At 48.5% G+C, this 13545-nt stretch overlaps 1 protein-coding gene across 11 annotated transcripts in view; it reads left to right on the top strand.

Moving 5' to 3' along the window:
• Positions 1–13545, top strand: part of dlg1 (discs large 1) — a 764145-nt gene that overhangs the window by 418795 nt on the left and 331805 nt on the right. The gene's annotated exons all lie outside the window — the stretch shown is intronic.

Below are 13545 nucleotides of genomic sequence, written 5' to 3'. Positions count from 1 at the left end.
CTCTGCGCTTGCGGAACCGAGCCCGATCAGCGACTTCGCTGTGCGAATTGAAGGGACCGACAAAAGCGTCTCTCTGTCTCACCGGCAGCCTAGCGAAAAACGTCTCTAGGCACGGGAAACTCGGCACTCGAGTAGACGTCACACCGGGGGCTATTGTATTCGCTGTTTATAAAACGCCCCCGATTAAGTATGCTGCCATATAGTTTCGCATACGTATGAGTCAGCTGGCGAATTCCGTCTTGAGGAGAAATCGGTCGCAAAGGGAAGGCCAGCCGCTACGAAAATGAACCTTCTGCTTGCGTGAGGCTGCTTTTGTAAGAGACGAACAATCGTTGGCGCTTGATCAACTGCAAAGTGGCTGAGATGACTTTTATGGAAACGGGTCACGTTTCTACGAGGTCACAACCGCACAGTCGCTACGTGATGCAACGTTTATGAACGTTTTCTCCCCGCACTAGCAGACATACCCTTTATGGAACGATAAACATTAGTGGTCCGGCTCCGCAGGCTGTGTTCGTAAGGTTGCTTTGAGCACTGCTGCGATTCTTCGGGACAACTGGACGGCTCGCCTTTTTCGATCACTCTTCTCATCATCTCGCCTATAACGGGTTATCATTTTCAATTTTTAGGGAAGTCTTAAAAATCTCCTGGAGCAAACAACATAAATGTTGTCCTTGAGCTGGATTGTTCGGAAAGGCGGACGTCACTAGCGCGAGAAAGGGAATCACGTATATAAATAATTGACAAACATTCACTAATTAACTTTTTAAATCATTGATTTACGGTACATATTGCAATCTAGGAATTGTTGCCGGTGAGCTTGCAAGACGTATCCACGTAAAATGAATGTCCAGGATGACACCCGTTTCGAAATAATATTTCCCAAAGTGTGGAATGAAATACAGAGGCGTTCCAGTTACTTTCGTGCTTCAATGCATAAAGGAGTGCTTGGTTAAAGGAAATAAGTGGAACAGCAATGCGTTTTTACGGCGAGTTTCATGGCACGTGTCTTCAAACGCTGTCATCCTGGAAATTTATTTGAGAGAGAGAGAGAAACTTTATTGTAATTATAAAGATTTGAAGGAGGGGTGGTCGGAGCCTCTCAGTCCAGGGCCCCACTGGCCTCTGCCGCCTGCCTGACCTGGCTAATTAAGGACTTTTGTCCTGCCAGGTCCGAGCGGGCGAGCTGTGCCTCCCACTGCTCCATTGTCCTACTGGTGTTTGGCCTATGAGGGTGCTTAGTGCACTCCCAGGTTATGTGCATTAGGGTAGGTATGCCACCGCACCAAGGACAGTTGGCCCTATAACGAGTGTGATACATGGCGTTCAGCAATTTTAAATGGGGGAACACCCCGGTCTGTATTTTACGCCAATCGGCGGCCTCTTCCCCGTTAAGTTGTGGGTGAGGCGGCGGGTATTTTCTTCGGACTCCACGCTGATGAGCAAGGATGTCTTTGGCATTTAAATTGGTGGAATTTTGTGAGGGGTAGTGCGGGTGGGTGAGGTTAGAAGAGGACGCCGTCGCTCGGTTAGTCAACTCTCGAGCTAACGCGTTAGCCTTTTCGTTCCCCTGTACCCCCGCGTGGCCCGGGCACCAGAGTAGGCGATGATGGTGGTTGAAGGATCTGGGGATTATCGCGAGGCTAGCCGCAGTCACGTGCCCCTTGAGAAACATGCGACATGTCTCCTGGGAGTCCGTGACCACGACCGAGTCCCTTTGCGAACGCTCCGCGTGAGCGAGTGCGATCGCCACTGCTAACATTTCGGCCGAGGTTGGGGATCCCGCCGTGGCCGACGCGGTAATATGCTGTTGGCTGATAGCGTTCACGACTGCGAGGGCGTACCTCCTTTGGTAGCGCTGCCCGGTCGTCTCTGCATACAGAGCTGCGTCCGTGTAGTACGTGTTGTACCTATGGTTATTAGAGTAGGCTGATTGAATGTGTTGTGCACGTGCTTTGCGCCTTTCTTTGTTGTACTCTGGATGCATATTCTTTGGAATTGGGGCTACTGTAATTTTGGATCTCATAGAAGGAGGGAGAGGTACGGCCTGCTCTGTGAGATAAATGGGGTATGCTGGGATATTGAGTCTAGCCAATATTGCCCTACCAGTTTTTGTGAAGCTGAGGCGCTCCCTCTGTCGCATCAGGGTGGCTTGCCTTAGTTCGTCGAAAGTATTGTGCACTCCCAAAGCTAACATGCGCTCCGTTGAAGTACATTTAGGCAGGCCCAGAGCAGCTTTGAAAGCGGTTCGGATTATTGTGTCAGCCTGCTTTTCCTCCTTCCTGTTCAGGATTTGGTACGGTAAGCCATACGTTATTCGACTAACCACTAAGGCCTGTACCAGCCTTAGGGTGTCGTCTTCTCGCATTCCCGCTTTTCGATACGTCACGCGACGTATCATTTGGGCTATGTTGTTGGCTGTGGATTTGAGGGTCTTGAGTGTCTGTAGTGCTCTCCCGTCGCTCTGAAGCCACAAACCCAGGACTCGCATCGTGGGTACCTCTCGGACTGATTGGCCCTCCACCACAATGTTAATCGATCCTCTGGATTTGTAGCCTTTCGCGTGTATCCGGATAACCTCAGATTTTTCGGGTGCGCACTTCAGGCCACTCCATCTAGAAAATTTCTCCACCGCTAATACTGCACTTTGGAGCGTATATTCCTTATCCCCTAGTGAACCTCTGCTCGTCCACAGCGTGATGTCGTCTGCGTAGAGCGTGTAACCTAGGTCGGGTATCCGATCCAGATCGCGCGCGAGGCGACACATCGCAATGTTGAAGAGAAGAGGAGATAATATAGCTCCTTGAGGTGTTCCTTTGTCAGGCATTTTAAATAAATCCGAAGTGATTTGGCCAATACTGATGCTCGCCTCGCGGTTGGAAAGAAACGCTCTTAAGTAATTGTATGTGCGCTCACCACAACCCGCGAGTTCGAGTTCCTCCAATATTGCGGCGTGAGAGACGTTGTCAAAGGCTCCTTTAAGGTCTAGTGCTAGGACTAGTCTCTCGTCGCCGTACGGTATATTAGTTAGAATTTCGTCTCTAAGTAGGAGGAATGCGTCCTGGCAAGATAAACCCGGGCGAAATCCTATCATGGAGTCCGGGAACCAGCTCCGCTCTTCCAGGTATCGCTGCAATCTGCTATGGATAACCCTTTCATAGAGCTTACCTAGGCAGGACGTGAGCGACACCGGCCGTAGTGTATCAATCGAGGGATTCTTTTTTGGTTTGGGGATCATGATTATTTTAGCCAATTTCCACTCTTGGGGCAAGTCTCCCTTGGCCCAGCACTCGCTATTAAATATCTTTGTGATTTTCGCTAGGGCTACCGAATCCATGTTTCGAATCATTGCATTTGTGATCGAGTCTGGGCCCGGTGCCGAGTTTTTAACTGCGGATTGTGCCGCCTCATAAACTTCCGCGTACGTTATATCTCCGTCTAATTTAGGGTTTGCCTGCCCCGCGTATTGTCTCCTCGCGTAGCAGGATCCCGTGGCAGGTGAGAGTCCTATGTACTTTTTCTGAAGCGCATGAACGAGATCTTGGTCTGTACCCTCGAAGTTGTCTGCTATAATTTGGAGCTTCTTGTTATTCTCAGTACGCGTGCTCATCGGGTCTAGCATGCTTCGTAGTATTCGCCACGTACTGCTTGTTCCCAGAGTTCCTGACAGGGTTCCACAGAACGTCGCCCACTCGTTTTTAGCGAGCTCGTTGGCATGGCCTTGGGCTTGCTCTGCCAAGAGAGCGATGCGTTGTCTCAGGTGTTTGTTTAGACGTTGTCTTTTCCACCTCTTGGCCAGTTTCCGCCTCTCTTCCCATAGGCTGACCAGGTGAGAGTCTATCACCGGCACCTCCGCTGTACGCTCAATGGCTTTAGTGGTGTCCCCGTGTGCTCGTCGAAGGAATTCGGTCCATTCTCGCATGTTGGTCGGGGCTGTATCCGACTCCTCTAGAGCTCTCTGGAGTTTTCTATAACGAGGCCAGTCAGTTAATTTAGTCTTTCCTATTGTTCTCCGTATGTTGGGCGTGGAGAGCGCTACTCGGATTATGTCGTGATCGCTTCCCAAATTTTCATCAAAGGAAACCCATTGTGCGTCTCTGATGTTAATTGTAAAGGCACGGTCGGGTGCCGTGTCTCTACTGACGCTGTTACCCGTGCGCGTCGGTTTTCCGATCTGATTGATTGCCCGTAAGCCCAAGGCCGTTGCGGTGCGCTCGAGTAGGAACCCTTTGGGCGACGTTTTCGCGTATCCCCATAGTATGTGGGGTGCATTAAAGTCACCTACTATCACCGCCTTATCCCTGGTGCCCGCTAAATCTTTTGTTGCTGAGAGAATGTGGGGTAGGTCGTTCCCTTTGCTTTTGGGAGGACTGTACAGATTAGTGATTAGTGTGTGTGCCTTACTTCGTTTATTTGGCATCACACTGATAACTATGGAATTAGTATCTCCCTCAGTTGGCGGAAGTGTTAATAATTGAGCGTTTATCGACTTGCTCACCAGCGTGGCGACCTTCGAATTTTGAGGATCGCTCAGAGTGTAGTATCCCTGCAGTTTGGCCGGCTTGGCCCCGACCTCCTGCAGGCATATCACGTCCGGAGCGATTCCGGAGTTTTTGATAAACTGGTGGAACACTGCCGCTTTCCTGGAGAAGGAGCGGCAGTTCCATTGCCATATCTCTAATTGGTCTGAATTTTGTATTCGTTGTGATTTCTTAGCGTGATTAGCCATGTTGCCCACTCTTATTTTAAGCCCGTGACGTTTCCGTGTCCGAGCCGTCGGATTCTGTTACGCAGTGGCTTATTTTAGTTTTTGCCGAACCCGCTCCTATCGCAATTGCGCGTTTTTTGGTTGGAACAGCCTTCGAGACTGCCCTAAGCTGTTCCGCCACGAACCCCTTGTGTATCTCGAAGTCCTTCGTGCACTGTTGTTGAAATTCCGTTAACCTTTGGGTAATTAATGTCATCATTTCATGCATAAATATTTTCAAGTTTTCCGCGATCATTGTCTGGATCTGCGCTGCCGTTATCTGCGCGTTTTGTGAGATTTGGGTTGTCGGAGACTGCGTGGAGACGGAGTTTATATCTGCCACCGCTTTCGCTTTGGCTATTTCTTCAGATTGACGCGGCATTTCCTGCTGTGGTATTGTGCTATTGAAGCGCGCCTCTAACTCTGACACTTGTTTCTCAAGTGATTGTCGTTTGCGTTCTTCTCCTGAGAGCTGTTCTCTTAGTCGCGCATTTTCCTTTTCCAATTTTTGAATGCGTTTATCATTTTCACCAGTATTCTGTTTTGGAGCAGTGGGAGAAACAACCCTCGCCCAGCTCACCTGCTGTTTTTTAGGCAGTGGCGAATTTGACCGCTGCGAAGCCCTGGAGCTGGAGGGGTCCCTCGACGGAGTATTGCTCTTCGCTCTACTTCCGTGTGGAGATCTGGATCGCGATCGGTGCCGGTAGAAGTCCTCCTCTTCCATGGACTCGAACCAGCGCCCCGGTGCCGTTTTGGTGTTCTGTACCGACCGCTCCCGCGATCGAGACTGGCGAGTCGTCTTCACGCGCTTGGCGGCAATCAGTTTGTTCGGGCACCGCCGCGTCTCGTGCCCCGCCGCCCTGCACACGGCGCACTTCACTTCACATTCGTGTCCTTGCGGGGGTGGATTTTCGAGTCCGCAGCCACGGCATATGTTCTTGGGGTTCGGACAAACGTCCGAGCGGTGTCCCTCTTGCATGCATTCCAGGCACATTTGGATTGTTGGCCTGTACTCCGTGCACCGCATCTCCACTCCCATGTAGTACACGCATTTGGGGCGCGTGCCTCCCGAGAAGGTGAGGAGAGCGGTATTAGAGCTTCCTAGCATTCGGGCCCTTTCGATGGTGACTCCTTGGGTCCTGACGCGCAGGTGTTGCTGGAGATCTGCTGATTCGGTGTGTGCTGGGAATCCGTGCACCACCCCTTTGTAGCTATCATCTGGATCCGCTACGTACACGTTGAAGGGGTGTTGCTTTCCTCGCAGCTCCATGCACGTGATTCGGCGAATGACGTCCGCCACTTCCAGTGAAGGTGTGGAGACGATGATGATATTTGTTCCCTCTCGGATTCGCAGTATGAAATCCTCTCCAGTGATTTTTCGCTGGTTCGGTCCGTTTCCGGTGATTATCGTCCCGGTAGCCCGAATAATCGCTTGCGGTATTTCTGTTCTCAGATATTCCTTGAGCATTAGTCCTTTGTGTGGCTTCAGTATTATCTTGATGTCATTCTTCGGTAAAGGTGGCAGAGGCTTCCCCTTCCTCGGGCGCATGTTGCGACGACCGATTTGCCCGTCTCCTTTCGCGCCGCCTGCTGATGGCTGTCCGTTTATGTTATTCTTGTTGGGAGCCGTTTCCCTGTCGTTGCGCTTGACAGCCTCTCGCTGTCGCCGCGATAGAACTAACTGCCAGCCATCCGTCGCCTGGCTGTGGGCGGCGATCTCTTGCCGTTTGCTAGTCCTCGCTTCGGAAATTAGTCTTGTGTCCCCGTTTTCGTCCGCGTTGTTAACCGGATGCGGGGGTGTTATCTGGAGGTCCATGTCCTCTGATGTAGCCATCTCGTACGCTCGGCACAAGCGATCCGGTTATTAAGTGGTGAGGCGGTCGCTCACGCGCTAAGCCTATCGAGGCCTAACGGGGCTTCCGCCGCTTCGAATTTTCAAAGTCGCGTGGAATGACGAAAACTTCACTCACGGACTTGAACTTGGTCTTGAAATGGAGCGTTTGTCGAGTGGAACCCGATGGGATAGTCGAGTCTGGTGCAGTTGACGAGTTTTCGGCTAAAACGACGATAGTCGGCGTAGCCCATGTGAATGAGCGTGCTCTGCCGGAACTTCTTCGTCTTCTTCCGGAAATTTATTTGAAGTGTATATGTCTTGCAAACTCATAGGCTACAATTCGTAATTTGCAATATTGGTTGAAAAGTCATTAATTAAGTGGTAATTAGTTGAATATGTGTTTTGGTTTCTCGTACACGTCATGTCTTCCCCTCTGAATAAGCCAGAGTTTTGTTTTCTGTAAGAGCCGATTTTTGACAGATGTTGTAAAGCATAAATATGACCACCCTGTACGCGGCGTAGAAGGCAGCGTCGAAATTTTAAATTTAAGCAGCGTGTCTAGGTAGGTAGCCGAGTTGTGGAACTCGAAGACTGCGCGTAATAAATATACCTATAGGGAATCACCTCTACTCTTCTCTATAATGGCGATGTTGAGCTGTCTTTCCCGCAACACTGTATACTACCTTCTTCCGCACTTTACCGTGCGCACGGCTGCATGAACACAAAATAAGCGCGATTGAGAGCTTTAGATTAGGGGACTCAGGCTGCCTGCGTCCACTGTTCTAAAGCTCTCTAATGTTCGCTGCCACGCGTTCTGCTTCCGCAGGGCTTCGCGAATTCCTACTGGCGGAGTTCGTGCGATCGAAACTGTTCTTCCGTTCTTGTGTCGCTGTACGGCCTACGCTGTGCCTCGGTTGGCCGTGATGCCCCCATAACCACAATCACTCTACTCTTTCTCCTTCTTTCTTTTTTTTTCTTTTGTTTTTTTCGGCGCGACAGCAATTTCCGTTGTCCCTTGGGCGTGAGGCTGCGTGGCGTTGGAAGTGCCTCCAACGATTGATGGCGTTGCGCGAAATCACCGTGGACTGGCGTGCTTCTTAACGCCCCCGAATTCGAGTAGAGAATTCCGTCGTAGCCCCCTGTTTACTGCATACGGTTTCCGCGCGGTGCATTTTCGGTCTTTAGTGTAGGTTGGTTTCTGATTTCTGACAGATTGGTTTCTGCATCCTGCATGCAGGTCCCGCAGGTCTTTACAAAACGCGTGCAGATTGACTGGCGCCATTGCAATGATGCAAGAACGGCGGGAAACACTGTCTGGAAGGCGCCAGTGTGCGGGAGACCGCCGGCAGATATTGGACTGGGAATTGCGACCTTGTCCCTCAACGTTTTTTCGTCCTGTTGTGGGAACGCAGAGATGGAAAAGAGTGTGCCCCTCTAGGCAGACAGGATTGGCAGGAGCTGGAAAGTTCGTATCTGCAGTGTGTCCATGTCACTTTTCGGGCGTCCTGGCAAAGCCGCGCTCCTGTTATGGGCACCAAGGATTTCAAGGATATTTCTACACGCCATTCGGCCGCTGGTGCTCTCCTGCGTGATGCTTGGTGCACCCTTAGATCTATGTATTCTGACCCACTTCGACAGTTGCGGTACCAGTAAAACGTGATTTTGCGTGTCTATAATAGTTCCGCTTCGACGGAACATATAGAGCTGGTCCGTGGTACGATATCATTTCTTTTTGTATGATATTTGAAACAGCCAAACTTCTTCGAGCTTCTCTATAATGCAGAGGAATACAATTGGTGAAGAAACTATAAATAGTTCCGCTAAAAAAATCTGGTAAAAAAAAAGACTTTGCAAAAATCACTTTGCAATTCATGTTTCACCCTCGCAAGGCTCCATCCGTGCTAATGGGACTCCGCGGTGTAGGAACGCGCAGTTCCTAGCGCATTGACTGTTGGCATACGAAGTTCTTACGGGAACTGCGTTGCATTGTTAAAGCTGCGAGTTGCCTCGAGGACCTGTTCGAGAACACAGCTTTATTCGCGTTCCACCGTAGGTTTTTTTCCTGTGTTGGTGCGACTTAGCGGGCGAAACGTTTTGCTGCAGTATTCCAGGTAGCGGATGCAATTTACGGCCATATTTCCATATTTCTATATGATGACATATCCCATGTATTCTAAACAGCGTGTAGGAACTGTTCCCTTTTCTTTACTTGTCGTCTATTGTGCGTTGTTCATACGCATTTGTGTAGTCAAGTCAAAACAACCACCCTGCCAGCACATTTTCAAGAAGCGACTTCCCGTTGATATCGGAATGCATCATGAGAGGAAAGCAACAAAGTGACCTTTGTTGAGAGTCTCTAGCACCCGAAATAACCCAATGTCGGTGACATTTACCGCTCAGAGCAGATGTGTAGCTCTCCTATATATTAGAAAAACAAATGAAGCTATATATATTTGTTGCACAGCATCAGCCGCCAGAATGTTGAAAGTAAGTTATTTAATATGTGCGTCCTTCTCAACACTTCTTGCACAGCCGTTCTTGCTAGTTTTTGTTAGTAGATCCCCCGCTGAAGTCGTTACTTCTTCACGAAAAGCTGCCGAAATTGAATTTTTCATGGTTAAAAAAAAAAAGAGTCCTTGCGTGTAACAGATTTTGGAACTCGCGAAGGAAACTAGTCTGGAGAAGTAAGTTACGCGACGAGAAAGTACCTTACCATATCCTTTACTACCTTACCCTCGTAAATTAAACATTTACTTCTCTTCCGCGCACCTACAGATTAAATTTTGTGCATGCTTTCTCGCGGCTTTGTGGCGGTTGCGTTTCGAAACATCGCATATGTTTACGTAACCATGCGTTCCTCCAGGTGTGTCCAGCAGCCTGCATGCGCTGTGATTGCCCCAACTTGCGATGGTTGCGGACGACGGCTCAGAATATTACGAAACGGGAGTCTGAATCATTTACGCTGCTTCCTTGCTTCTTTTGCGTCGCTGGAGAGTTAGAGGTAGTTATACTGGTCGAAATTAAGAAAGTTTTGAACGCACCTTTCTTCGTGCGGCCAATATATAGCGCTTGATACAAGTGCTTCACCCACCATTCTCGCCGAATTTTAGGTAACACCATTAAGTGTGGCTTGCCGTTCTTTCTCTTTCCTTTTTTTTTTCTTCGTATGTTTTTTAATCAGAGGAAGACTTCTGGGACACCCTGTAATGTGTCGTGGTACCATTTGGCATTTTGTTTGGCAGCAAGGTCGCTACTATGTTTCTATGTTGATGTGCCCATAAGGTTACCTGATTCACGGATGACATGGTGATATGCAGCAAGTTACGCAGGGAAGCTATGACAAACGTTTTTTTGACGGTTTCTCCCACTTTCTCTTTTTTTCTAAAATCAGACGTCTGCGAAATCATAATCATATTCCGCGAAATCATTGGGGTAAACTAGTCAGTACTGAAAACCGACTTGAAAAGCGACTGTGTATCTGAGCTGTCTCGTGTTGTTAAGAAGACGCAAATGCACAGAGTCTACCTGCTTCGCCTAATGAAGAAGCGGAAAGGCAAGCGTAGATTTTTTAAGCGATGTAGGTGCTGACCTCTATTCTTGGCGAGGCATGGCAGGCGTAGCGTACGTGTTATCTGCGCTCATGTGTTACATGGTTCTAGACTATAGTTAAGTGTGACTCCACCACTTCTGCAGTGGCCGCGTTTCCCGTAAATACATTTTCTACCTTTCGCTAGTGCTCAAAAACCCTGTTTCAATGCCCGAACTGTGCTGGTAAGATGAGGCCGGTAATCGGGCCTTTCTTTTCCGTCTTGCGCTCGAAGGAGCAAGCGTAGTTTTTTCTTCGTGCTGTGGGCATAATTTAGGTGATAGTAAGCATCTGCTTTGTACTAACACTCTCGTGTGCTATCGCTTTTTTCTTTCTCCCTCTCTCTCTCTCCTCTTTTACCTTTTCCCCAACTGCCTCTTTCGGACCTCACTCGACGGGCACATCAGTTCAAAGTAAGTATACCTCTTCATTTATTTCGTTCTTCACCCTGGTGGTTTGTGTGCTAAGACATGCATTCACATTTCCCGTGTAGAACGATATCTCAAGCTCTGGAAAAGCTTTTAAAAGCACAGGCTGTAAAAAATAGATTCACTAGATTCACACAGTTATCGCTTGCTATTTCCTCTTCTGGATCAAGTAAATTTTCTAGAAAGTATTGTTTACATAGATTTATTGTATCGTCTTCGTCATTAAAGACCGACACGTGCATGTAATGTATATTTTGTTACTTTTCCGCTTACATTTCTGGCGTACACGTATGTTCTTATGCCTGATGTGCGAGAACTGTTTCGTATACAGGAGGGCAATCGCCTTTCTTAATTCTCGTACTGTGTGAATGGTAAAAGTCCAGTGGATTCGGATGCGTGCCGTGAGTAAAACATAGCTTCCACGAAACAACCACACAAGGCAGCCCACTGTTTGAGGACACACATGCGTCGCTGCCATCCACACGAGACGTCCGTCGTCCCGCGCTCATCTAAAGCACTCCGTGCGCACTACCCAGTTTTACAGCGTCCCGAGATCGACGTGCGAGTTTGTTTCAATGTCCTGTGTTCTCTCTCGTGCCCTTGCTTCTGAGGCGATATTTTGGCTTTTAACATGGCGGAAGCTGCGCCCGAAGGACTTACTCGATTCTGGCAAGTCTAGCTTTGTTTCGTCCCTAATTTTTCGATTGTTTATTACCAGTCTTCTCTCTCCGCCCCCCAACTCCCGTCCCCCGTGGCTTGCTCACTTTCCACTCGTTACACGAGAGTAGCCGCAACGACTCGCTGCTAACGCCTCGCGCTGTGGTGGGCGTGCGAGTGTATCGGACTCGCTGGTGGCTTGTCGCCTCAGACCCCGCGTCCTCATTCGCCTTCCTGGCCGGCTCTGTAGCTGGGTCGAGTTCGTTCCGCATGACGCGTTTCCTACTTTGCCTCGTGAAGCGAAAGGGAGGGAGGGAGGGGGAGGACGAGCGAGTGACCGAGCGAGCCTGTCCCGGAGCATAGATCCCCCCCCTCTCCCCCCTCTTGCCTTCCGCGGCGTGTCACGCGTTCCTTCCTAGCGAGCTCCGTCGTCCCCCCTTTGCTCGAGTGGCCAGACAGACAGGCACCCCGAAGGCCCGTAATGGCCCACTGATGGTTCGAGAACCCCTGCCGCCCTCAGGGCGTGGTGCTCATTGATTTGCAATTACCATTTCGCGCGCCTACCCCTCTCCGCCTTCCCTCCTCACGTGCCACTCTCATTTACTTATTTATTTATTTCTGCTATCCCCTTTTGTGTTGTTTCTGCCCCAGCATGCGTCCTTCTCTCAACGTTCCTTTCTTCTGCGTCGGGGCGTTACGCTGGCTTTCTTTTTTTCTGAGCGGTGCCGTATCGTGCGTTTTCTTTACCTTGCTCTCCACTGTTGCCTAGTTTGAATGTTCTTTATGTTCTACGCTCGGTCCTCGTTCTTGAAGCTCTCATCGATGTGACTTAATCACACGAAAACTGCCGAGGCGCGGACTGTGCTCTTAGGGTTTCCTTCATGCTTTTCCCTGTAATCATTCACGTATCTCTGTCTTCTTTTGTGTGTCATCGATCGCACGCGATTTCTTTGCAGCCTCTTTATGCTACAGTTCCTGCCTTTCTCTCTGTACGATTTTCTTTATTTTGCTGACTTCTTGTGTCACGAAACAAAAACAAACCCGTTTTCGACTGAGAGTAGTTTAGCTCCGCCTCGATGCTTTCTTTCGCACCTTAACGGGCTTATGCAGTGTTCTGAAACGACGTCTTAATCGTTGTCCTCGTTTAGCCTCCTCCTACTCGGCGAAGTTGTGCCACGTCAGCGCTATGGCAGCAATAATAGTCACCTAGTTGTGCTATGCTTTCTTTTCTTACATTTATCGCTGTACTGTCTTCGATCACACAGTTATGTTAGTAAATATTACGCCCCAAACACATTTTAAGGGCGACATTATCAGTCAAGCCTACACCGAGCGCAGCAGAACCGCCCGTAACGACGCTTCAGAGCTGAAGTCGGGCGTTTCGAAAATCTGTATTTTCTGGTGATGTTATTTTCTGAACCATTATACGTAACACTACTCTACAGAGAAGTAATAAGAATTACGTTTCTTTTTTTCTTTCTCTTGTTTTTTATTGCTTGTATGAAAGAAGCTGCCAGTAGTAGCCGATTTGGTACTGGTTCGTACAGCGTTTGCTAGCCTTTGTACTTTTCATAAATAACGTAAGAAGGAAAATAAGTGCGAAGCCATTGGCGACGCTTTAAGAGGAAGTTTCAGCTCGAAACTCGAAAACAACTCTTACATATATATATATATATATATATATATATATATATATATATATATATATATATATATATATATATATATATATATATATATATATATATATATATATCACATGTGTAAAGCTCAGAAGCCCTGATCTGAGCCAACCGCTAGACCGACTTTAATGAATTTGTTTTGTTTGGGACACTAAAGCGACACAATAAGTCAGCTTAGACTAATGAGGCATTCTTTGAGAACTCTGCATGCAGTCATTTCAAAATAATAGTATGATAATTAGATGAGAATATTAAGGTCGAAGTATCAGTATTTGAATGTCGCGCCAAACCCCCGACGCCGGTACGTCAATCTGACGTCAGGGATGCCAAAGCATGTTTTGGCATTTGGGCCGCGTTGGCTGAGTAAAGGTTCACGAAACTCGCCATGTGTAATATTTTGTTCGTTTAGAACACAATGTAGTCAATGTGTACCGCTATATACTTAAGTAGGCTCTAGAAGATGCCATCAAAATCCATGACGTCACAGCGACCAGGTGTGGGAGCTTCAAGGAGGTGTCGCCACCCGTCTTTCGTTCTTGCGCTTTTTCTTGTTTACCAAGCGTCTTATCGTGGTAAGAGTGGTGTTTTCGGTGTTGTAGAAAGGTAATTTA

The sequence above is a fragment of the Dermacentor albipictus genome, chromosome 1 (assembly GCF_038994185.2).
Source record: "Dermacentor albipictus isolate Rhodes 1998 colony chromosome 1, USDA_Dalb.pri_finalv2, whole genome shotgun sequence".
NCBI lineage: Eukaryota > Metazoa > Arthropoda > Arachnida > Ixodida > Ixodidae > Dermacentor > Dermacentor albipictus.
Note: the sequence above shows the minus strand (reverse complement) of the source record. Positions and strands in the feature narration are given on the sequence as shown.